Genomic DNA, 25,704 nt, shown 5'->3' on the forward strand with positions numbered 1-25,704 from the left:
CTCTAGTATCTCCCATGCCCCATAAACTGGTCAGATGTTGCCTCTTTAACAAGAGAAAGACTCTGCAGCCAGGCTTGTAGATTGAAGCTGTACTTAGGCACAGCAGTTATTTGAATTCAATGCTCACAAGTGCATGCTCATGTTAATTAGGCATAATGTAATATTTTCCCCATTCTGATGTAGTGTGCATTGATAGCATGCTAACATTTTTTTTTTTTTTACAAATGGCACTAATAATGAAGGGCTGAGGCTGATGGAAATATGTGTCTTAAGAACATATGCATTGACTGAACTGCTGGGTGAAAAAAAACCTGATGAAGATACTCCTCCATATAAAATCAGGGCATCAAAGTTATAACTATCTGCTGAGGATGATAAATGTCTGCAAAGTACCAAAGTAGTTGTGAAAATATTATATTAGAAGAGAAATGCCAATGTCCGATGGCACTACAGGTAAGTTGGGGGCTCACCAAAACTTCGTAGTTCAAACTATAAGGGCATTTAGTTTTTTGTTTTGTGTGGCAAATTCCATAGAAGTCCATTCAATAGTTGTCAAGATATTTCAGAGTAAAGCAGAAAGAATTTCAACCCAACCTATTTATTACTGGTTGAGAGAGCTCAGTGTGGACCACAGAAGTTGACCAAATTACACACATTGCTGGGTATGTTTTTTTTTTTAATTTTCTTTTTATTTGGAATGGCACAGTATACAATACAATTTCTTTGGCATTTAACACCTCCGTATCACAGTCTTTTTTTTAGTCCTCTTCAAATATTTTCCATTGTATAATCACCCCCTTCCCTGGGAATTGGGAAAGGTGATAGTATATAGTCTGACTGTTTTTTGTCCATGTTTCCTTTCCAAGGTTTTTTGTTCTTAAGTCATTCTATTGCAATAACATAGAAACAAAAGAACAGGGGAGCTTCCTATTGTGATTTTTAAAAAATGAAACAAAATTAAGAGTCGCCAAAGAGAGCGGGCTGTCACAAAGTACAGATAGCTTTAAACAAAATCAGATCTTAGCGGTTTCACATACTCAGTCCATTTTGTCCGAATACAGTAAAACTTTCCACGTTGCACTCAGAGGGAAAATGACAGTTTTTCCATAATGTAAATCTGGTACACTATTAATCCATTCCTCAACTGTGGGTGGTTCTATTTTTAACCATTTTCTTGTTGTGTCTTTTTTACTTGCCGTCAATAGTATAACAATTCATTTTTTGTCATTAATATTCCAATTTTCAAATGATATATCATCCAGATACAGGGTTTCACACTTAAAAGAAATCTTAACACCAAACACATTCTGTATATGTATATGGATCTCTTCCCTCTGGGTGTGTTGGTAATAGGAATTGCAAGGGCCAGTTTGAAATACTACAACTACAATTTAAACAAAGGTAAGACGCTTTGTAAAATATTAGTAAGAACATATTTTGATGGTTTGGAAATTATTGAAATCCTACATCTCTTTGGAAATAGTGCAAAGATAACATCCATCCATCCATCCATCCATCCATCCATTCATTTTCTTCCGCTTATCCGGGGTCGGGTCGCGGGGGTAGCAGTCCAAGCAAATTGACCCAGACATCCCTCTCCCCGGCGACACTTTCCAGCTCCTCCTGGGGAATCCCGAGGCGTTCCCAGACCAGGCGGGAGATATAATCCCTCCACCGCGTTCTGGGTCTACCCCGGGGCCTTCTCCCAGTTGGACGTGCCCGGAACACCTCTAAAAATGAACATATTAATTAGGTTATGAAAAATACATGCTCAATTTAAATTTTATGCCAACACGTTTCTAAAAAGTTTGGACAAAGAAAAGATAACACTGAGAATGTTGTGTAATGTGAACAAAAAAAAACACGTAGAGGAACATCTCAACTTCTGTGCAAACAAAGTCTACCCATGTTTGCCCATAATGAAGAGTGAAAACAGGTCTGTAGGCATTTTCTCAAATTTATAAAAGAAGATTGAAATATCAAATGTACATAAGTATTCACAGCCATAACTTTGTTGAAGCATATTTGGCAGCGATTACAGCCTAAGTCTTCTTCGGTGGGACGCTACAAGCTTGGCCAGCCTGATTTGCCCAGTGTCTCCTATTCTGCTTTGCCGATCCTCTCAAGCTCTGTCAGGTTGGATGGAGAGCGTTGGTGCACAGCTTTTTCCGGGTCTCTCTAGAGATGCTCAATTGGGTTTAAGTCTGTGCCCTGGCTTGGCCACTCAGAATATTCAGGGTTCCCACGCGTCCTGGAAAACCTTGAAAACCTGGAAAACAGTTGACCAGTTTTCCAGTACTGGAAAACACCTGGAAAATGGGAGAAAACGTAAAATGTCCTGGAAAATCACATATAGTCCTGGAAAATTATTCCAACATGGCTGCGTTTAACCTGACCCTATTAACAAAACACATCCCCATTCATTGAAAGTTGAGTGCATGCTGTGCTGGAAAAGACAGCGACACTGCGCAACTTTTTTTTACATCTTTTCTCCTTCACTTCATAATCATGCATTCACAGAAAACGGGGGTATATTGTTTATGTTTTATGGTACATTACTGCACTCCATCTCAGTTGTTCTCAAAATGGGGTCCTGGGACCCCTGGGGGTCTGCGAACCATAGCATGGGGGTCCGTGAAATAGTTTGAATACATTTCTAGTAAATCATAAAATTGTGCTGTGTCATTACAAAACAGCACACACCATTGTTATACCATTTGGTGGCTTGAGGGGATATGTGAGTCTTGTTACTGTTAATTTTCTGAAAATGTTTAAGATCAATTACTTGAAAAGTATAAATGCTGTCATGTTGAGTCCACAAGGAATGAAATGACCCTCTGTTTTAAAGTATACAAGTGGTATTTACTTGATTCAAATTGTGTGTTATCTGTTTATCACTATGGTACAGGTCTGAAGTATTTACATTGATACGTTTTACAATACAAATAGTTCCAAGGGCAACTAAGAGTGCAAATGGTAGTAAGCATGTGCTTTAGTGATGGGAAGTTGGGCTATTTTCAGAGAGCCGGCTCTTTTGACTCGGCCCCCAAAGAAGAGCCAGCTCTTTCGACTCCCGAACGGCTCTTAATGTAGGCTCTTGTGTAGCCGTATATTTTACCTTAACTTTGCAAAAACTAATGGTTTGTTTTGAAAACCCTTTTACGTACAGTGTTTTTATGAGAAGCCTTATAATTGCCCAATTGTGTGCATTTATTCTGTTACAAAATCATTCTCACCCTGACCCTAGGGTTTTGATTAGGGTTAGGGTTGTGGTTAGGGTTAGGGTTGTGGTTAGGGTTAGGGTTGTGATTAGGGTTATGATTAGGGTTAGGGTTGTGATTAGGGTTATGATTAGGGTTAGGGTTGTGATTAGGGTTATGATTAGGGTTAGGGTTGTGATTAGGGTTAGGGTTGTGATTAGGGTTAGGGTTATGATTAGGGTTGTGATTAGGGTTAGGGTTAGGCTTAGTGTTAGGGTTGTGACTAGGGTTAGGGTTAGTGTCAGGGTTGTGATTAGGGTTAGGGTTGATTAGGGATAGGGTTGTGATTAGGGTTAGGGTTGTGATTAGGATTATGATTAGGGTTAGGGTTATGATTAGGGTTAGGGTTGTGATTAGGGTTGTGACTAGGGTTAGGGTTAGTGTTAGGGTTGTGATTAGGGTTAGGGTTGATTAGGGATAGGGTTGTGATTAGGGTTAGGGTAAGTGTTAGGGTTGTGATTAGGGTTATGATTAGGGTTAGGGTTAGGGTTGTGACTAGGGTTAGGGTTAGTGTTAGGGTTGTGACTAGGGTTAGGGTTAGTGTTAGGGTTGTGATTAGGGTTAGGGTTGATTAGGGATAGGGTTGTGATTAGGGTTAGTGTTACGGTTGTGATTAGGGTTATGATTAGGGTTAGGGTTATGATTAGGGTTAGGGTTATGATTAGGGTTGTGATTAGGGTTATGATTAGGGTTAGGGTTATGATTAGGGTTAGGGTTATGATTAGGGTTGTGACTAGGGTTAGGGTTAGTGTTAGGGTTGTGATTAGGGTTAGGGTTGATTAGGGATAGGGTTGTGATTAGGGTTAGTGTTAGGGTTGTGATTAGGGTTATGATTAGGGTTAGGGTTATGATTAGGGTTAGTGTTGTGATTAGGGTTAGTGTTAGGGTTGTGATTAGGGTTAGGGTTGATTAGGGATAGGGTTATTGTTAGGGTTGTGATAAGGGTTAGGGTTATGATTAGGGTTAGGGTTAGTGTTAGGGTTGTGAATAGGGTTATGATTAGGGTTAGGGTTGTGATTAGGGTTAGGGTTGTGACTAGGGTTAGGGTTAGTGTTAGGGTTGTGATTAGTGTTAGGGCTGATTAGGGATAGGGTTATGGTTAGGGTTATGATTAGGGTTGGGTTGTGTTTAGGGTTAGGGTTGTGATTAGGGTTAGGGTTGATTAGGGATAGGGTTGTGATTAGGGTTAGGGTTAGTGTTACGGTTGTGATTAGGGTTAGGGTTAGTGTTAGGGTTGTGATTAGGGTTATGATTAGGGTTAGGGTTATGATTAGGGTTAGGGTTATGATTAGGGTTGTGACTAGGGTTAGGGTTAGTGTTAGGGTTGTGATTAGGGTTAGGGTTGATTAGGGATAGGGTTGTGATTAGGGTTAGTGTTAGGGTTGTGATTAGGGTTATGATTAGGGTTAGGGTTATGATTAGGGTTAGTGTTGTGATTAGGGTAAGTGTTAGGGTTGTGATTAGGGTTAGGGTTGATTAGGGATAGGGTTATTGTTAGGGTTGTGATAAGGGTTAGGGTTATGATTAGGGTTAGGGTTAGTGGTAGGGTTGTGAATAGGGTTATGATTAGGGTTAGGGTTGTGATTAGGGTTAGGGTTGTGACTAGGGTTAGGGTTAGTGTTAGGGTTGTGATTAGTGTTAGGGTTGATTAGGGATAGGGTTATGGTTAGGGTTATGATTAGGGTTGGGTTGTGATTAGGGTTAGGGTAAGTGTTAGGGTTGTGATTAGGGTTATGATTAGGGTTAGGGTTAGGGTTGTGACTAGGGTTAGGGTTAGTGTTAGGGTTGTGACTAGGGTTAGGGTTGATTAGGGATAGGGTTGTGATTAGGGTTAGTGTTACGGTTGTGATTAGGGTTAGGGTTAGTGTTAGGGTTGTGATTAGGGTTAGGGTTGATTAGGGATAGGGTTGTGATTAGGGTTAGTGTTACGGTTGTGATTAGGGTTAGGGTTAGTGTTAGGGTTGTGATTAGGGTTAGGGTTATGATTAGGGTTAGGGTTATGATTAGGGTTGTGACTAGGGTTAGGGTTAGTGTTAGGGTTGTGATTAGGGTTAGGGTTGATTAGGATAGGGTTGTGATTAGGGTTAGTGTTAGGGTTGTGATTAGGGTTATGATTAGGGTTAGGGTTATGATTAGGGTTAGTGTTGTGATTAGGGTTAGTGTTAGGGTTGTGATTAGGGTTAGGGTTGATTAGGGATAGGGTTATTGTTAGGGTTGTGATAAGGGTTAGGGTTATGATTAGGGTTAGGGTTAGTGTTAGGGTTGTGACTAGGGTTAGGGTTAGGGTTAGGGTTGTGACTAGGGTTAGGGTTAGTGTTAGGGTTGTGACTAGGGTTAGGGTTGATTAGGGATAGGGTTGTGATTAGGGTTAGTGTTACGGTTGTGATTAGGGTTATGATTAGGGTTAGGGTTGTGATTAGGGTTAGGGTTGTGACTAGGGTTAGGGTTAGTGTTAGGGTTGTGATTAGTGTTAGGGTTGATTAGGGATAGGGTTATGGTTAGGGTTATGATTAGGGTTGGGTTGTGTTTAGGGATAGGGTTAGGATTAGGGTTAGGATTTGGGTTAGGGTTAGGTTTATGATTAGGGTTAGGGTTAGGATTATGATTAGGGTTAGGATTAGGATTAGGGTTAGGTTTAGAACTAAACTTAAGCATACAGAACCAGAACCACTCATGCAAACTGAACCAGAACCGAACCAGAACTGAACCAGAACTGAACCAGAACTGAACCGAACCGAACCGAACCAGAACCAAACCGAACCAGAACCGTTCCAGACTTGAACCAGGCTTGAACCAGAACCGAACCAGAACCGAACCAGACCCGAACCAGAACCGAACCAGAACCGTACCAGAACTGAATCCGAACCGGAACCGGAACCGAACCAGAACCATACCAGAACCGAACCATTACCGAACCAGAACCGTACAGAATCGAACCAGAACCGAACCAGACTTGAACCAGAATCAAACCAGAACCGAACTCAACCAGAACCGAACTCAAGCAAACTGAACCAAAACCAGAACTAAACTCAAGCAAACATTATTAACGTCCTCAGGTTGGCATTGAGAAACATCCGATGCGTCAGCTTTGATGGGCTGATCCGATTTCTCCTCTCAGTGAGTATTTGCCCTGTCTTTAAGAAGACTCTCTCTGAAGCAACAGATGAAGCCAGGATACACAGACTCCCCTCCATCACCTGTATCCTATATCCTCACATATGATTGGCCGCATGGCCGCCATGCTGACCAATCAAAACAAAGTACTGCTGTGAGCAGAGCTGGGGCTGAGCACTGTGAGAGCTAAGCAGCGAAAGGAAAAAACTGGGAGCTGGCTCTCTCTTGATGCGAGCCGGCTCTTCTGATTCACTATAAAGCATCGGCTCTCAGAGCCGCAGGTTTTGATCATGACACATCACTAATGTGTTTCATCTGTGTTACAATTATGAGGGGGCATGGACAATTTTCTCAACTGTAAGGGGTCCCTGGCTCCAAAAAGTTTGAGAACCCCTGCTGTAGCTATTAGGAGTGCAAACTGCCGATAGTGAAAACAAACGGAACAAAAAAAGCAACACAGCTGTACAGAACCCTGATATTAACAGACTGGTCCTGAACCTAGTCCTTTGTTCTTGTTCACCTCCCCAAACAAGGCCCTTCTTCCCCCAATTAGTCAGTTTGGCTGGGTGGCCAGCTCTAGGAAGAGTCCTAGTTGTTCCAAACTTCTTCACTTGACAAATGATGGAGATCATCATCATGCTCTTTAGGTAGTACATGTTATATTTAAGGTTTTTTTATTTTAGAGAAATTTGCAAAAAAGTCTACAGACCTGTTTTCACTCTGTCATTATGGGCTATTGTGAGTGGGTTTTTGAGAAGAAGAATAAAGTCTGTCTCTTTTAGAATAAGTTTGTAATCTAGCAACATGTAGTCAAAATGAAGGGGTGTGAATACTGTCTGGATTTACTGTAATTAGGTTAATTTGAAACAGGTTGGTAACATGACTGGGTGTATAAGAGGTCCTGCTGAGAGTCTTTCAGAAGTAAAGATGTGAAGAGCTTGCGTCTCTGTCAGAGACCGTGTGAGCAAACAGGTCAATGAGTTCAGAATATTGCCCATCACTGTGAATTTCCACAGAATTTGTGGCTGTGATTTTGCTTGGTATGCGTCCTGCATCTCTGACACATTAAAATCTTAAAGGCCACACTAAGCTGACTACCCATGCACCACAGGGATGTGTCTCATCTTTCCCATGAGAAAACAATACATTTACAGCCATTGGCGGAGCAGGAATATTCAGACTCAAGCCCTGAATATTTTTTTCTCAAAAGCCCTGAATATTTCAGGCTATTAAAGCTATAGTTTATTAGCTGACTGACTGATGTAATAAACATGCACTTTTTCAAGACACTGACAAACAGTGTATTGTGGCATTTGGATCCAGTAAACTGTAGTCATTTGTTTTAGGTTAGTGCATGTGCTTTTAACAGAAACACAGTGATGTGATCATGGATTGTCAGCCTGCTAGCATTGATCACAGTTAGCTAGACGTGAAGACGTCCCAAGGAGGAGTGAGCGTAATCAGCAGCGTGAGTACACACACAGCAATTGCTTAACCCAGTGTCTTTTTCATAGCACTCAGAGTGTTTGTTCAGTATATGTTTAGCTGCTCTGTGCAACAACTCAAACAATGCAGCCTGCAATGTTTGGCAAGGTGCTGGTGTTGCTTCTCCATCCAACCAATCATAAACTAGATGGCGTGCGACCTGGTAACAATGAAAATTGATACGAGAGAAAAGAGAAGCCAATTTTTGGGACAGTTTGCCTGTTTGTTACTGCTAAATGTTATGATGGATGGTCAGTCCTTGTCTATGTTATGTAACCTTATAATAGAAAGTGTCTGCCTGTTTTTCACACCATCAGACGACTTAAAGACAACTTTTTAAAAATACTACTACTATAAAAAAAAGAACAAAAATATTGTTATCATATAAGATTCTGAAGTTATTCTTTTAATTTCAGGTACATTTTGAAAAAACCTGAATACATTTGTTAATTACAAATATTTTGAGACAAATTTTTTTCTAAAAACAAAAATTGACATTACATTTACTACATTAAAAAGCTAGCAAGGCTGAAAAGAATCAAGGATCAAGAAAAAACTTATACTGTATAGTTTAGGAGACAGACATACCTCTGTAGTGGAACTTGCACCATGGGTACAAAACATAGACTGTATAAATAATGGACATAGGTTCCGTGACGTCACCCATCTGTTCCTGAGCGCTGATTTGAAGCCAATCGACGGTGGCAGCCATATTGGAAATGCGGAACTCAACCAGGCAGAGTGTGACGTAATGGGGCAGAGAATCTTAATATCTTCTGAACCGTCGCATTAGAAAGAAATTCACCCCCCGTACAGTGTGTGCAGATAGAGAGATTAGCTACGTAGGGCCAAGCCGTTTTTTGTACCAGGCTGTAAACATGTTTATTAATGCTGCAAAGATTGTCTTTTGCCCATTCATGTCTATGTGGTTTCCGATGTTTCTGCAGCCAGCCTTAAGCGGATTCTGGATGTATTGCAGTTTATAACACTTCCACATGGGCTTCATCGTTTGAGACCGGAGGTTGCCGCTTGGTACAAAACCATTTAATGTGAACACAATGAGTCGCTGCATCCACAAGCAGTTTAAAATTTGCCCATTCATGTCTATGTGGTTTCCGATGTTTCTGCAGCCAGCCTTAAGCGGATTCTGGATGTATTGCAGTTTATAACACTTCCACATGGGCTTCATCGTTTGAGACCGGAGGTTGCCGCTTGGTACAAAACCATTTAATGTGAACACAATGAGTCGCTGCATCCACAAGCAGTTTAAAATGTACAATGAAACTGACTGAGGCCAATTGGAAAACTGCCCAGTGGTCTGATGAATCAAAACTTTCTTTTGGGAGTCATGGATGCTGCATCCTCTACTCTATAGAGGAGTGGGACCAAGCTTGTTATCAGCATGTAGTTCCAAAGCCAGAATCTCTGATGGTATGGGTATGCATAAGGCAGCTTACATATCTGGGAAGGCACCGTCAATGCTGAGAAATCTTTTACAGGTTCTGGAGCTACATATGCTGCCATCCAGACGGTGCCTTTTTTAGGGAAGACCTTGCTTATTTCAGCAAGGCACTGCCAAACCACATACAGCATGCATTACAATAGTATGGCTCCATAGCATGCAGTACCAACTTGTCACCCGTTGAAAACATTTGGTGATACCCTGAACTGTTAAGCAGCTGAAATCCTATATCATGCAAGAATGGGACAATGTGTCACTTTCAGAACTCCATAAAACTGGTCTCCTCGGTTCCCAAACATTTACAGAGTGCTGTTAAACATAGAGATGATGCAACCCAATGGTAAACATGCTCCTGCCACAGCTTTTTAAAAATGTGATGCGGGCATCCAACTTAAAATGTGCATATACATTTCCTAGAACAATAAAGTTGTTGTTATTTTGTAACATTAGGTATTTTTTCTTACACAATCTTCAATTAAATAATTTTCATGTTTTGTAAACCATCAAATCTGTTTTTAATATTTTGCACAGCATCCCAACTTTTGTGAAATTTGAGTCATAAAAAAAGTTCAAAACATGACATGAGAAAAATATGCAATGAGCAGCTGCATTGAATTATTTCCTGATAACAATATGATCTGATAGATAAACAAATATCAAACGCGGCACATTACTAAATAACTCACAATTTTTTTTCTCTCTCTTCTGTCATGTTTTATAGAATACATGTGTTTGCAGCATGTCCCTCCTGAATCCAGACATATATAAAAGTATGTTTTAGGATTGCAAAGTCCCACTTTGATTGTTGTTCGTTTACATCTACTTTTTACCTTGTTTCTTGACACATCTCAACTGTTAACCCTCCTGTTATGCTGCGGGTCAAATTGACCCTTTTTAAAGTCTATTTTAGGCAATATATGCCTTCCAGACCAGCTAAATGCAGCATAAAAATCTGGGCAGCATGTGACAGAAAAGGTGTCATGTTACTTTATCAACATCATTTCATAAAAATAAAAAATATATAAAAATGTAAAATAAAATAAACAAACATCTCTGTCATGTAAAACTGTTGTATTCATATTTAGGGCTTTCCAATGTACACTAAAAAATGTTTTAACATTAATTTTTATGAAAAACGAGTTAACCTCATTGAACCATGATCTGTGAGAATTAAAGAACTCCAATGGACCAAATCTTGATTTAAATGGTTAGTAATGGAGTTAATAATTAGTAATTAGTAATTATTATTTTAATTGGGATTTTTTGGGGTTCTGACACTTTTGGATAATTGAATATGCCCCGGGTCAAATTGACCCAGGAACATTATTGCTGTTCCACAGAAATGAACATAACAGGAGGGTTAACAAAGAGGCATAAATGCTGAAAAAATAAAAGCTATTTCTTTCGCTTGCTCTCTCCTCTAGTTGAAAAATGTATTGTGGTTTATTTATGAAAATCACATTGGATCCATTTTAGAGAGGCTTTAATTGGTAACAGAGGAAAAAGAAAAAATTATCATACTTTGGACCTTGAATACGGAACAGTTTTTTCTTTACATACATGTGGTGCACAGCAGTAAGCAATGTGACCCTAAATTGCCTGATACTGAGCACATTTTCATTATTTTGTATAATATTGTTCTTCTAGTTAACTAATTGTATACACCTCTGCTTGTGCTTTTATTGGAAAGTCTCCATAAGTACTACCATTAACTACTACCAAAGTAGACCTACCACATTATGTCTAATGCCCAGCAGCTTTTCAGGCTTCATATACATTACTAAGTGATTGATGCCTGCAAATGCACAGACCATGGCTCAATCTCTGATTGCCTGTTTACAGGCCTCTGACACTTTTATAGCTCTCCTAATACCATTACAAAGTATTGCTTCAACAGCCGGGCTCTCGCCTTTCCTGTAGAATAAGATACAAAGGCTGTTTGCTGTGATCACCAGAAGCTGCCAGTTGTGAAAATGAGTTTTTGTCAAGCTATATGCGGGCTTATGGACTTTTTTTTTGGGTCCACATTTGGGCAGATTTCACGTAACTGCTTGAACACTTATACGAATTTCAATGTTGAGTCAAATTTAGCCAAAACAACATCTAATAATCCCTGACACTAATTCTGTGTATTGATTTAGGCTGTGTGTTGATTTTTTTTTGAAAGACCTGCAATGAAACAATAATTCAAATTACTAGAAAGCTAACAAAACAACAAGATACATTTCTGTGTGTTTTTGTTTTGTTTGTTGATGAATTGAGTTAACCTTTTGTCCTTAAATTAAATCCAGTGTATCAGAAGATAGCCAGATCAAAGGCCAATAATGTCTTGATTTCATGCCGACTATGACCGTAATGATAAAGTGCTACCAGCTCAATCTTTTTATGTGAGATCTTAGCATTAAACAGACTTGGTGACGTGTTCCCATTACTTTTTTTATTTTTTTAAACTCTTCTTTCCTATGGCATTTAAATTGATGCCCTGAAAACAAGAATAAGGGAAACATGTTTAGATCAGGACAGAGACTAACTTTAATCAGTGTATCATTGGAGGATATAGCCTTAACAAGAAGCTCTGTCTGATTATTATTGTGCTTATTGGGGCTTTGGGCTGAATGCAGCTTATTAACATGCGCAATGGGACAATAATAACGTGAAAATGCTTAGCAGTTTTAATACTTGCAGACTCTTTCGTTTCACACAAAAACAGTGCAGGTGAGGCGAATAAAACAAATTAGTAGATAAAATTAGATTATATGCTGACTATGTTGTTAAATTAAAAGGTAACATACAAACATATATAACAAAGTAACCACAGCACATCCTGAGCAGATATTTTTTTAAATCTCACCAAAAGTTTTCATGGTAACCAATCCAATAGAGGCACCTAGGGGTAGTTCGTCAAAGCCTATACTACTGGTATCAGACTTTGGTAGGGAGAAAAATCATCAAAAATATCTTTCTCTGAACTATGAATATTTTTGTGATATGATTATGATTTATCCTCTAGACATCATTGATGTAGAAAATGGCATGGCGCCTCAGCTAGTAGAGCCAAAGTGGTGGTCCAAGCAGCAGACCATCATTGCAGTCCTTGGGGCACACCACCAGTGTGACTAAAAATTAAGTAGCAGTCTGTTGCTAAGACAACACTTCCTTTGGCTGCCTCCCAGTAAAACTGTTCCAGTTTGCATTACCAATAGCTTGTCACAGCGAGGGGCAGCTCTGATTGTGCAGCAGAGGGGAAGGACTAGAAAACAGCAAGTTTACTATCTGTTAGATAAAAGTCCAGACAATAACCCAAGGGTGGCACAAAAATTCCAAGGTACTGCAACAACTGAGTTAACAGAGGAGCTACAAAACTGCAGAAAGCCAAATGTAGCAGGCTTTTTACAATGAAACTTTTCTCTGGATGCCTATGTGAGCATATATGTTGAGTCAGTCATTTCTCTGCAACAGCTCAGTTGCAGACAGGCACCGTTGGGGCTCACTCCTGCTGTGTAGAATTACCATAATATTGTTGGGTCAGCATGCTGAATGCACAGTGGAAAAGCACACCAGCGAAAGTATAGCTACAGTGTGCTACACTGAGGAAGTAAAAAGTAACAATACCCTATTTCCCTTCATTTAAATTATGCTATTTGATCATTTCAGTATAAAGAGATATTTGTTTAGGTAACCACATTATACAGAGGTGTATACATTTTCTATGTCTAGTGTGGACATTATTTACCTTAGTATTTTACTACCAGTGAATCGTGTTTGAAATCTAAGAGTCCATATTAAGTCATTTCATTCAAATTCGGCTTTTTCTTTTGCTACCTGTGGCCATAACGCTGCCCTTTTCTGTTACCTTGATCTTTTTATGCTTAATTTCATCTTCTTTTGAATGCATTTCTGATTTGAAAATTATACTGAATATTCTAATCTTCTAAAATGTATTTTATGTTTTGTTTTTTAGCTGCTGAGTTGTTCCTGAAGGCCTGGGCCAGCTCTGTACAGCCAGGATGTCATGTGTTTGTAGATCTGCAGGCTGTTCAAACATCTTCAATCAACAACCAGCAGGTAAAAGCCCCTGAGCTGCCGATAACCACATTTAAACCCATTTATTTACCTCTTATGTGGATGAGTGGTAATACATTTCAGCACAGAACCTTGACTATCAGACAAGAAAGGTCACAAGTAATCCGGATTTGTGTTTTCCACTCTTTGGTGACCTAAACCACAGCTTTACGGGTCTTTTGTGACAGAGTGTCTCAGTCCCACTTCAAACAAGAGACTGACTTTCAACTTCAACCTCTGAGAAAGAACATTCTTGGTAGTTTATCCTGTTTTGATAAACATTGAATGCTGAAAGAGGAAACAAATAAATCTGAGTTCTGAATTCAGAAGCAGTTTCTTATAGTTCTGGTTTTGGACTCTTCAATACTCTTAAACTTTACTTTTTCATAAAACTTATTTTTATTGAAGTCTTTATATTCAAACTTGCCTCCCAAAAAATCAGCAGCAAAGAAGGTACACTTGTAAGTTAGTTTTAACTTTTGCCTTAGAGAAAAATGAAGAGCAAAGGAGGAAGGCTTAGGAGGAAGGATTAAGAGGTAAGGTAAGAGGGGGAGAAACCCCAGTCAGGATTTATTTGCCTTCTAGCCATAAAATGGATGTAAAACCTGCTGTAGCCACTTGGAAGTTGTTGTCAGCAAGGCTGACTCAGCCAGACTCAGAGCACCTTAAATTTTGATGGAAATGTCTTGTGAAATGGAGCTTTGGTAAACTAGAGGTATATATATTTTCTCTGCATACTGATTTACTGTCATTAACAGTTATTAAAATAGGAAGAGCTAGAGCTTGAAAAATCTTGATTAAAAACAGGTGATTTAAACTTTGACTTCTTTAAAGAAAAAAAAAGAAGACCAGATTAACTGAGCAAATGTGGGGTAATGAGCATTCGTACATCTTGAACATGTCAATGAATTAATAAGGGTGAAAAGTATGTGTGAGTCATGTAAAAAAGAGCGGTGCAGAATGATACACATTTGTGAAGGGAGGACAGACGCTAGTTTCGATCAGCCAACTGGAAAAGCAAAAGTGAATGAAAAGTTAGAGCAATATGATTATTTTTTTAAAATAAAAAAGTGTTATCTTCCTTCATTCTACTTCATCGCACACTTTAAGTGTATGAAATATATTGATGTTAGCATGTATAGCTATATATACATTATATGCACTATATTCTAATATAGAATAGATATGGTCCCTGGCTTTTTATCATTTTGAGGACTTATTTAGTTCTAAGATGTCAGATGAAAATAATGAGATACAGAAGAAATTGCACTAAAGTCCACTAATATGTGACTTTGATCATTTTATTTCAAAATGTTCCATCAGAAGTTCCTCTTTCATGAGATCAATCATGTGGAAAAACTGAGACTTTTTTCCATATGGTAGGTATCCAGTTTAGAAAAAGCTCCTCTCTTGTGGTTATTTCACCCACACGCAGTAAGGGAAGGAGCTGCAAATGGACATTTTCCTCGCTCAGTTGACTTGGTGTACATAAATAAACAAAATCTGTCTGCTGCGATGTGTCTACATCAATCTGCTCTGAGTTGAGATGGTGTGCTTACATGTGTGTGTGAAAAGACGGCCGTGAGAATCTATGCAGGTCTCTAAATAGCTTCTTGTACACATAATCTGCTCTATTTACTGCTCTTAAATATCACCAGGGGATACTCATTAAAATTATGACATCTAATATGATATCATATCTTTCCAGCTTAAAGAGAAAAACAGACTATATATCCTACAGTCCTGATGACAGCTTTTCTGTGGTTTCATGATTAACACTCTAAACGCTGTAATGTTTTGATTATAAAGTAGGTACTTCGGTAAAATTTCAAACTCAGATATGTTTTTTATGTTTTTTAGCCACTAGTACAAATGTTTGAACACTTTAAATATAATTATAAATCTCTTATCTTTATATGACTTAATGTATACAAAGCTCATTTTATTTAACTTGCAGAAACAAGACAGATAATACAAATTTTTTACAGTATGATGCTTGATAATTGCTGTATTAAGCTTAAAAAAACTCTGGTATAATTAACTTTACACATCCTAACTGATAATGATGCACACAGTGTTCGGATAGCTAGCTGGGAGCACGTGTTACAAAGTAATTTAGAAATGCTGCACTCCTCTGTCATGAATCGACCATACTGTAACACTTTTCAGAAAATATTACAATTATCGTTGGACTCTTATCGGTTTAACTTCACACATTATTGTTTGACTCTTATCGGTTGCTGCATTCAAGTTTGATATTACACTTCCAAGACATCAACAGAGGAATTCAAATAGGTTAGATTTAAGGCACAAAATTGTGTTTTCCTCCAGTGGAAGAAATCTAATATTCTTGAAATGCACACACAACTTAACTAAATAATGGATATTAGTGTGTACTGTGTTGCCATCCTGCAATATTAACACACACAAAGTAATGTTTGTTTAAAAGATGCAGTCTCCAAAGATTAAAGACGAACTAGGATACTTTTATGGGACACTCACAAATTACTTTACTGCTCTTACACACATTACATGAGAGTATTCACAACAAAATTCTCAGATTAATCAGAGCACATTTGTCCCTTAAAATATGAAAAAAGAGGGAATATTTAATAACTATTATTAAAATTTACTACTAGGGCCTTTTTAACTACAAAGTTAGAATATTGGAATTGTAAAAACACAAGTGTGCTGTAAAAAATAATTTTATGATTGAAAAGAAACTGTGCTGCATTACTGAAGTGCCTCTAAGTGTATATCAGATCCGTATTTCCTGAAAATCTCCATAGAAGAAGAGAACTTTTAAAATGCTTGAGCAGAGTTTCCTCGTTTGCACTTGTCAGAGTTCTGAAAACAGACAAAAGCTATTTCTAAACTCTGTTTCAGTTGTATTTAAATAGAGTTTGGACTTCTCTGTAGTAATACTGAAGACAGCAGCGTCCTATTGCAGGCTTTCCTAATTGATTCAAAACAGCAATGCTCATTTAGCTGCCTGCGGGTCACATCTGGCTCCAGCTTAAACTGCCCACTGGATCAATTTCTAAACTGAAAGAGCCAGCGCCTCACTGTCGATTCAATCTTTAGTTTTGGGAAGTCATCTCAATGCATTTATTTGGTACGGTTGGATGGAAAAACATTGAATCTCTTGTAATTTACTGTACTTCTCCACCACCTCCTGGAGCAGACCTCTCCCTATATTCTTGGCCAAATTCAGCCAAAATAAATGGACTTTTTGTGTTTACTCTGACCTAAAGCTGGAGGCATGAACAAATATTTCTACTTTGCAATGTTTCCAGGATTCCACAACAGTCAAAGAAGCCTTCAGAGAACCATTTTCATGGGCGACTGATGTCGGGGAGGTGTTTTGTGGAAAGGCAGAATACACAGTGGAAGGATTATTGACTTCTACTCCTTTTTCTTCCTCCAGGCTTATACAGATTATAGTTACCATCTTTATATGCAAATCTTGATATGTTTCAGGCTTCACATGCTGAGTTCAAAACATCATAGTGATCACAATTCATACAATAGACAGCCACATGCATAGCACAGAAAACAAAGAAGAACATTGTTGCAGTGTTGATTGATTTAGCATGGCCTGTGGTATGAAATATTTTTGTTTAGCTCTATAAACAAAGAACATCTGCAAAAAGTCTCACATAAGGAGTGGAATAATCAACATTTTTAGACCCATTCTCATTATAGAATGTGACTTTGTTCATATTGTTAGCTCATGGCAGAAATGTTGAGTTCTTAGGTTTCCATTCCTTTGCATCCAATTATGCAGCCGCTCTCAGTATGATCTGAAACAGATGAAAACTATAGTCTAATCTCATCCAGTGTTTCCAGATCTGATAAATTAGGTTATTAGACTTCAGGTAATATGCTAATATGTGACACCCAGTCATTTAACAGTTTTTGACTCCTCGGTGTAGTCTGTTCAATTAAAAGGTCCGACATGTAAATAGCTTGCAGGCCTGTATCATTACAAGTGTTAGATTTGCTATGGGGACTCGACTCTGATGATCTGGCTTCAAAAAAATGAAAAAATAAAAAGTAAATAAATGGAAATCTCTATCATATAGGCCTATTGATGGTTCCTTCTTGCACGCTCCGATAAAACGTGATACAATGTTCGATAAATGTTTATTTTGCATGGTATAATTGATAATAATAAAGTGTTTTCAAAGAATGATGTGATTGTTTGCTCCAAATTATTTCTTGTTTCTACCATATTGGACCTTACACTCTATTAGAAACGGATTGTTATTGTTTCGTGTTGTTCAAACATTATCAGTCAACAGGTTAAAAAGGTCAGATCGCTCGCATTAATTTGTAGCCTCTATCTTAGACTTGAAATTATTGCTATATAACCACATGTAAAACCCTCTCACGCATTTAATATCTTACTGATGCGCATTATTTTACGGCCTCTTCAGCCATTAATTACGCAATTAAATACAAAATTAATTAAAGCTCTGCTGCAGAACCGATGCACTTTTCTGGTGGTACAGTCGCACATTTTAGGAGCCCAAAGTTTTGGAGTTTTGATGGCCTTTCCATAAAATCCCACGCAGGAAGAAAAAGTGAGAGAATGTGGTTTTTCATCGCTCTATTACTCCACTGAATATGTTCATAAAAGTGCTGTATTTCTCACGTAAGGCTTGTTTTTAAGTGTTTTGATGAAATAATTCAGAGAAGAAAAAACGATACACGGATTTTTAAGATCACCACAAACGACTAAATACAAAAACACCCATGACAAACTAGATACGTTAGTCTTGATAAACTATTTTTTTAATTTAATTTATTTTGGTGTATTACGGATATGCTCAACCTACCTCAGGATTGAGCAAAGTTGCGTCTTTTTTATCGTGCGCGCGTTAATTTTTAATAATTCCAGATGCACATGAAGGACTGAATAAAAATAATTCAGATGATATCCTTTGGTAGACATGTATTTTCTTATCATTTTCGGTCGGTAAACAAAGTAACAAACAACTTTTGTGTTGGTCTGAAAGAAGAACACACCATTGCATATCACAACATTAGAAAAAAAACACTCGAATATGAATCAAAGTCGAATTTAGATGGATATTTTGTCGCTTTATTTGGCCGGTGAATGAGTCACAAAATCCCCGCCAGAATTTTGATGTTATTAAGCGCAACAGAGAAACAGTTTATAGGCACAGTGTAACCTCATTTCATACTGATAATGCTCGGCAACATAAAGCCAGATCCATCATAGGGAAATTCATAGTAAATGAATAGTTCGTCATTCACTGATGGTGTATCTGCTTCGGGGATATTGATAAGATCACTCGCTCTTTTCGTTTCTTTTTCGTCTCGGCTGTCGGGTGTGGGGATCTCCTCTATGTTTTCAGTCGGATCGGATATGCAAACGGCTACTGTTTTAGTTTACGAGCGAGGTGATGGAGGTGAGGGGTGTCCACTCCTCAGCTCACGCAGCTCTGTCTGAGCACACTGACTTTGAACTTGAACTTCGTCTTGCTCATCTTCATAATATGAGCAACACAGTGGCACAAGTGGAGCTGCACTAATTTTGGTCCATAAATTAATTCATCTCGCTGGTCTGTCATTCCATCCACGCGTGTTTAGGAAATCTGAATTTACTGTTGTTTCTCTCCAGACAGAAGGCGACAGAAACTTAGCCACAATTTTACTTTGGTTCTTCTGTCTGTCTTTAATTTAACTCTTGCTTTAGTTACTTTGCCATTCAGCTTCCTGTGCAGGCGCACAGAAACCAAAGCGAGCAAGTCTATAAAAAGATGCATAACAATAATAAGGACGAATTGATGTTTGCTCTGAAACAATCAATGGCTTTTTGAAGTCAAATTGTCCTTGTCTTCGGGATGTGCATGTTTATTGTCTGTTAGGGAGTCTAACTGACTTAAAACAAAAGAAAGAGGCATCAAATGTAGAGGACGTTTACATTCTGAACGGTCACTCGACTTTTAAGTCATCTTTTTAAACATTTAAATCAGTTTTCTATCACAAAGGCCTCGATTGCGATTACAAACCTTTTCAATAAGGGTTTAAAATAGTTATTATTCAATTCATTGCTTGTTCTTTTTTCTCTGTATGGCCTGCCCCTCAATAAATGTATCACATCTAATGTCACGCACGTGCTCAGCTTAAAGCAAATTGGCATAAACACATTCACATGATGAAACGAATGAAGGGATCACGTGAAAACCCTATCGATGGTTGAACTGAGGACAGCAGTTGGCAAATGTCTGTACGTGCATGAATGTAAATATAACTATTTTTTAATTACTTAACTTTACCTCGAGCGCGTGACGCGTGGCAAAGGTAGAGCCAGCAGTTACGCAATCAGAACATACAGAATATGTCTGACTGCACGTCCTTCACGCTGAGGCTCGCCCTGTACACAAGACACTTTTCTGGAGCAGTTTATTGTTATGTTTTGGTATCATATAGGGCCTATAAATTGTTAACTTAACCATTTAGAGTGAGATGGATTTTTGAGAAACCATGTCCAAAACTGATAACATTCTGAACATTAGAAACATGCACTAATGTATATTTTGGTCAACTGATGCTTTTCAAATAACATTTAACGAACTGATTCAACATTTGCTGACAGCAGTTCCCTCTTCAGTTATCTGTTCTAGGAGGAAACGTCCGAATACTGCAGAAATGTGTGGTTGGATGTTATCTCTACACACACTCTGATGGCTCAGGTACAACGCGTCCCCGAAGCCAAATGCATCTATGGGATTAGTCTAAGTGACTTCTTACCAAAAGACGTAAAGATGCATTCTGCGGTTTGGACCTATTTTTGGTATTTTATAATGAATTTGCTTGCAGCAACATGGCCTCTCTGCAGCTCCCTGTTGTTGCTGCTGCTCTGCAGAACTCGCGCTATCTTTAAACAATATGGATCTATTTGTTTAGTTCTATTTACTTTAGCGTTATTGATATGATTCATAGTGAGGGTTTCGTGCATCATTTCATTTCTTCAAGATTCACTCCGTCACAGCAAACAGGTGCAGACATTTCTCTCAGCCCGCAGCTCCTCCAAACTACCAGCCCGTGCAGACTGCAGGCTCTGCATACTGACACTGCAGGCCTGCTGCAGACTCGATGAGGAAGTTGTTGTCCTTAAAATGGCTTTCTGTAAATTTCCCGGATTTTTATTCGGTGCCTTAGAGCAAAGTGGGCTTCACAGCGTGGGCTGTATAAATAAACCATTTGCCTATATGAAATATAGCAGGCTTCATGTTTAAAGTTCTTTACCTCGCAGTATAAGCTTAATACTGTGCCGTTAATGATAGTGTGAAGACAGTAATAAAGCGTACACTTGATTTCATAAGTTTTGTGATGACGTAAATGTAGAAGTGTCACCCATATTATAATACATAATGGAAGAGAAAATTCTGATCTTAGATCAATTTAAAGTTAGTTTGAGAAATTAAATGTAAGAGTTGTTGTTTGACTTTTTTTCTGCAGTGCTACATTTTAATACTAGTTCGATTAAGATTAGATTTAGTTCAGATTTTTAAATTCCTTTATTTAATATAAGCACCATTATATTCACATGAACCGTTTTAATTGGGACATGTTTTTCTCTCTTCACCTCATATTGTTGTGATAAGCTCACAGACATTCATAGCGCGTGTCCTCAGAACTCTTAACAGCATTTTGACACATTGTCTGTGTGGGGACATTTCGAACGCTGTGTGGTGTTACAGGCTGCAGTGGACACGAGCATTGATGTTAAAGTAGGGTGGCCTGTAACGCAAGCCTCTGAAGAAGATTAATTTGAAATAGTTTTCTATCATAAGCAGATAGACTTTCACTCCGGCCGCAGTATCAAACGCAGGGCTATACCGATTGAGTATAAGGACACTTCCTTAAATTATTATTTTTTTCTGAATAACCCAGTTTGATGTATTTACCTCTTATAATCACATTTAAAATGCATGGGTTGCACCTTTGATAACATACACATTTAAAACCTAGGAAAAGTCCATCAGTAATATTTCTACAAAGCTCTCTGCGTCGGACAATCATCTTTAAGTATAAAACATTTAAAATACACCTGTACACACACTTCCTCTCTTTGGACTCCCTTTATAGTCTGGAAAATGTGCAGAAAGTTTCGAGCCCTCAGTGCAGTGTGAGCAGCGGTGAGATGATTAATGATGAACGTGTGTGTCTTTTGTTTTGCTGTCTGGACGGATGGAGCGACCGCCTCTCTTAACTTGAACTTGGACTTCCGACTAGACGTGTCCAACGGTGGATTTCTTTAGTCTACTTTCTCTCCGGATTACACCTCAGACCCCGGCCAGAGATATGTAACAAAATACCTCTTGAGAAAACTGATGATAGGCCGAGTTGAAATTCATTGTTGGATATTTAAAAAAAAAGAAGAAAGAAGCTAATTTGTTTAAAAATCACTTTAAATAAATGACAGACAGGGCGGAATGAGACCCACAGTGCTGTGGTGACATGACTTTTTAAAGCTTTGTATGATAACGAAAATATAGTGTTAAATAAAATAGTACATTAGTAAAATAGTAAGCAGTATACCAAATATAGCTATCAGCATGAAAAACATTGAGACCGTACAACCCACGCTGTTTTGTGCTTTGTGCGTAAAAGATGTCTGTGTTATGTCAATGCGCCTTTTTCAGCTGTGTCCTTGACATGGCACAAAAAACACTATTTTCCAAAGTTCTCTGTTGCTTAATGAAACATGTTATTGCCAGCTTATGAAAAGACTGGGATGTTTATGTATCTATTTGATATTGTAGTCTGTTTTCCAAATTGCGCTTCATTCTGCAAATGTTTGAGGTTTAACTGCTCACTAATACACCGAGGCTGTTTCCGACGCATCACTAGTTTTTCACGAAATTGTGAAACTACACTTCACGTTGCACAAATAACACGCAAAGATACCGAACTCTAGAATTTGTTTACATCGTCCACTTACTGGTGTAATGAGTCCCTGGCACTTTAATAAGAATATGATAAGTACGGCGGGCTGAATCAAAAGGCTGTAAATCCTGTGTTGCATTTAGTAAATCCTCTCTGGCCTGGCTGTGGCGGTGCCCTGCCAGCCTGCCCTCTCTGCTCTGGGCGCGGCACCTCCTGGCCCGTTTCATTCTGCGGTTAACCCACAGCCATCCTCTTATATAGTCTACCTGCTCGGGATGAGGTTGAACGAGTTGAATCCAAGCTAAATTACGCATCAATTGTACTTCTGTAGCTTAATAACACACAGACACTCTGGTATTAATAGTGGTGAATAAAAAAAAGGTGTTTTTAACTCTTGATTATGATTAAGAACTCCGTTAACAGACATAATCGGATAATGATATCAGTCACAATCTATCATTAGAGATGTGAGTTAGTGGGCATTCATTATCTTCGTAAATAGGAAAAATAATGTGTTTCACATACAGAATAATCAACTCTGTGTGTAAAGTGTGCCTGATGGGGTTTCTCCACCCACTCTTGTATGTCTAAACTCGACACTTTGGTGTCCTCAATTCACTGTACGTCGTTTCACGAATACTTACGCTAATTCCAGTTTGCCCAGCAAAAATGTCCAATGACATTTGCTGGGCAAACTGTTGTGATAAATCTATTTTCTGGATATTTGAAGGCTATTCGCTCCGTGGGTTATTATTTTCAATATGAGCCGCATATGTTGCGTGCTAGTGTCGGGTAGGGGTTTAAAATGCGCCCATGCAACTGCAAACACTCATACACGCATACACGCATACACGCATACATGAGAGCTGCGACAACTAGGAATGCGTGAATCTTGGTGTAAGCAGAAATAGGATACAAAACACTTCATAGCAATCTATTTACGCATGTCAACGGCTGTGTTTACATCTGCGTCTAAGCTTATTGTACAGCCATTTGTATTCTGTTTACCACGCCAACACTGCCCTCGATATAGACCAGTATTTTCTTGAGAAAATCACATGTTTCATGTGCCCTGTTGTTGGCACAAGGGTCCAGTGGTCTTGGCTTTTACAATTATGAACATTTTTCCATCGTATATTAAAAACACTCTGGGTATAGAGGGGAAAACACCAGATAAAGATGCTGTACTGGTTTAGTAAGGATGTTTTCATGACATTGGACTGTCGGACAGCTCTGCTAAACAACAGCATCTCTTTCTCTGTCTCAATTCAATTTGTCTATTCAAAGAATAGTGTTTCAACTAAAAGGCGCGCACACACACACACACACACACACACACACACACACACACACACACACACACACACACACACACAAACACTCTCTCTCACAGTAACACACGCTCACACTCTCTCTCTCTCACACACACACACACACACACACACACACACATACACACACACACACACACACACACACACACACACACACACACACACACACACACACACACAATGGTAACATAAATTATATAAACTAAGGTGAGCGAGCGCTCACTGTCTCTTAGGAAATTGTTGCATTAGTGCGAGCCTTGATGCAAAATACGTGTTAAGCGTCAGACCAGGAGCTCGTGACTCACGCGCAACTTCTAAATTAACATTAGTCTTGATTTACTATGCGATTTATGTGCAGTCACATTTTAGTCCATTTAATTAGCTTAGACACTTGGTGGGTCCAAAGTTTATTCCAGGGAGTTTGACATGTTCATTTACTAAAATCCCCTTCGATTCCTCATTCAGAAAACGCACTCGTTGGCCCTTAGGCGACGAGTGAGTCCAGCTTTTCAGTGTTTCAGTGGCATCAATAATTGGTTAATTTTGATTACAAAAATGGTTTGATCTGAAAGCTAAGTCTGAATCTGGCTGGTTACTCGTAAACATAAACGCAGCCTGATTTGAGCATGCATCGCGCACACTCTACCTGAGAGCTGTCTCCACATTCGTGGATCGCTACATCAACTATACAAAGACTTTTTAAGCGCAGGGATTTACATCACTTTCAAGACCGGTGAGATAATATTTGGGTTGTTTTTATAATTTTACTTTAAGTAACATGAACATTAAGTGATATAGATCTTTGTCAGAAAGTGTTTCTGATGTCAATACTCTAGGAAAATCGGAATAATGTGATAACTCAGCTTGTTTCTATTTTCATATTTAGTCATTGTGTCATAACTATTTCTCAAAAGGTACATTGCGATGTTGTGTGTGAGATTACATTGAAGTGTACTGTCTATCATAGCTACCGGATGAGAATAGCACACGCTGCACATCCTCTGTATGTACATAACTGCATATTGCGTTTGCATAAGATCCACTGGCTCTCTCATGTGCTCCCACACTCAGTTCCTGAGAGCGGAAGCCGCAGGTAGGCAGCGTTTGTAATGGGGATGGAGGCTCTCCCCTCCCCCACCGAGCTCCGCATCAGACGGGCTCTCTCTGTCTGACAGGGCCTGTCTGCAAGGACGTGATGTCTGCTTGTCAAGATATTTACAGCAGCACATCATGGCCGCTTGTCAAGTTATTGATAGTGCTTTCTATTAACAGATCCTGAAATAAGTGAAACCGCAGTGCAAAAGTAATATTTCACAATTTACTGCTGGTCACATTTCGGATTTTTTTCCTTCCCAAATTAACAATTGACGAATATATGTTTAATGAGTGGGACATTTTAGAGTGAAGTTCCACAAAATCTGTTTGCAGAGACGCTTAATTAGTAAAAACCAGCCGTCGACCTTGAAGTTTAAAACCCTTAAAATGCACCAATACTGACATGAGAAAAGTTTTGCATGATCTAAACGCAGAAACCCTCGGCGTGTGAGGTATGCAATTATTCAAAGACGCCTGTAGTAACAGTCTTGATTTAAACTAACTGTGTTTGAAATAAGTGTTTTTTTAATTTTCTTAAATAACGCTGGCACCATTACAAGATTTACGCAGTTACTCATCGCTAATGGCCACGTATTGGTGGTCGAGTTGTAGAATGTAATCTGCGTAATGGTGACTCATTTTAAACGTAAATAGCAACCAAAGCTCATGAGATAGATTTAAATACGGAGCACCTATTGTTGCAAAAAGAAAAGGCTAAATGTTTAGGTTGGATTACGTGTGAGACTATGTACTGAAATATCCAATGGCCAGTAAATATTTGAGTAGTTGATGCATACTCATTTCATTAAAATAAACAATTCATTGTTGGTTTTTGTGATTAAAAAAAAACAAAAAACATCTGATGTATGAAGGTGCGTGTAAACGTGGAAATCTTAGTGCGCAAACTTGATTCGTAAAGTTGAAAAAAAATGTTTGACCATTTCAGGAATCCACCTGCCTGCGCTTC

At 38.7% G+C, this 25,704-nt stretch overlaps 1 protein-coding gene across 3 annotated transcripts in view; it reads left to right on the forward strand.

The window, feature by feature from the left end:
* The window catches only part of LOC117821134 (homeobox protein Hox-C10a-like), a 98,002-nt gene that overhangs the window by 30,291 nt on the left and 42,007 nt on the right, over nt 1-25,704 (forward strand). Inside the window, exons 3-4 of one of the 3 annotated variants that reach the window (XR_004632912.1) lie at nt 13,283-13,386; nt 13,550-13,709. The gene's annotated coding sequence lies outside the window, so the exon portion shown is untranslated. Of the gene's footprint in view, nt 1-13,282; nt 13,387-13,549; nt 13,710-16,679; nt 17,579-25,704 lie in introns of those variants that run through there. The other 2 variants (XR_004632911.1, XR_004632913.1) reach the window with 2 other exon arrangements.

This window comes from Notolabrus celidotus, chromosome 11 (assembly GCF_009762535.1).
Source record: "Notolabrus celidotus isolate fNotCel1 chromosome 11, fNotCel1.pri, whole genome shotgun sequence".
NCBI lineage: Eukaryota > Metazoa > Chordata > Actinopteri > Labriformes > Labridae > Notolabrus > Notolabrus celidotus.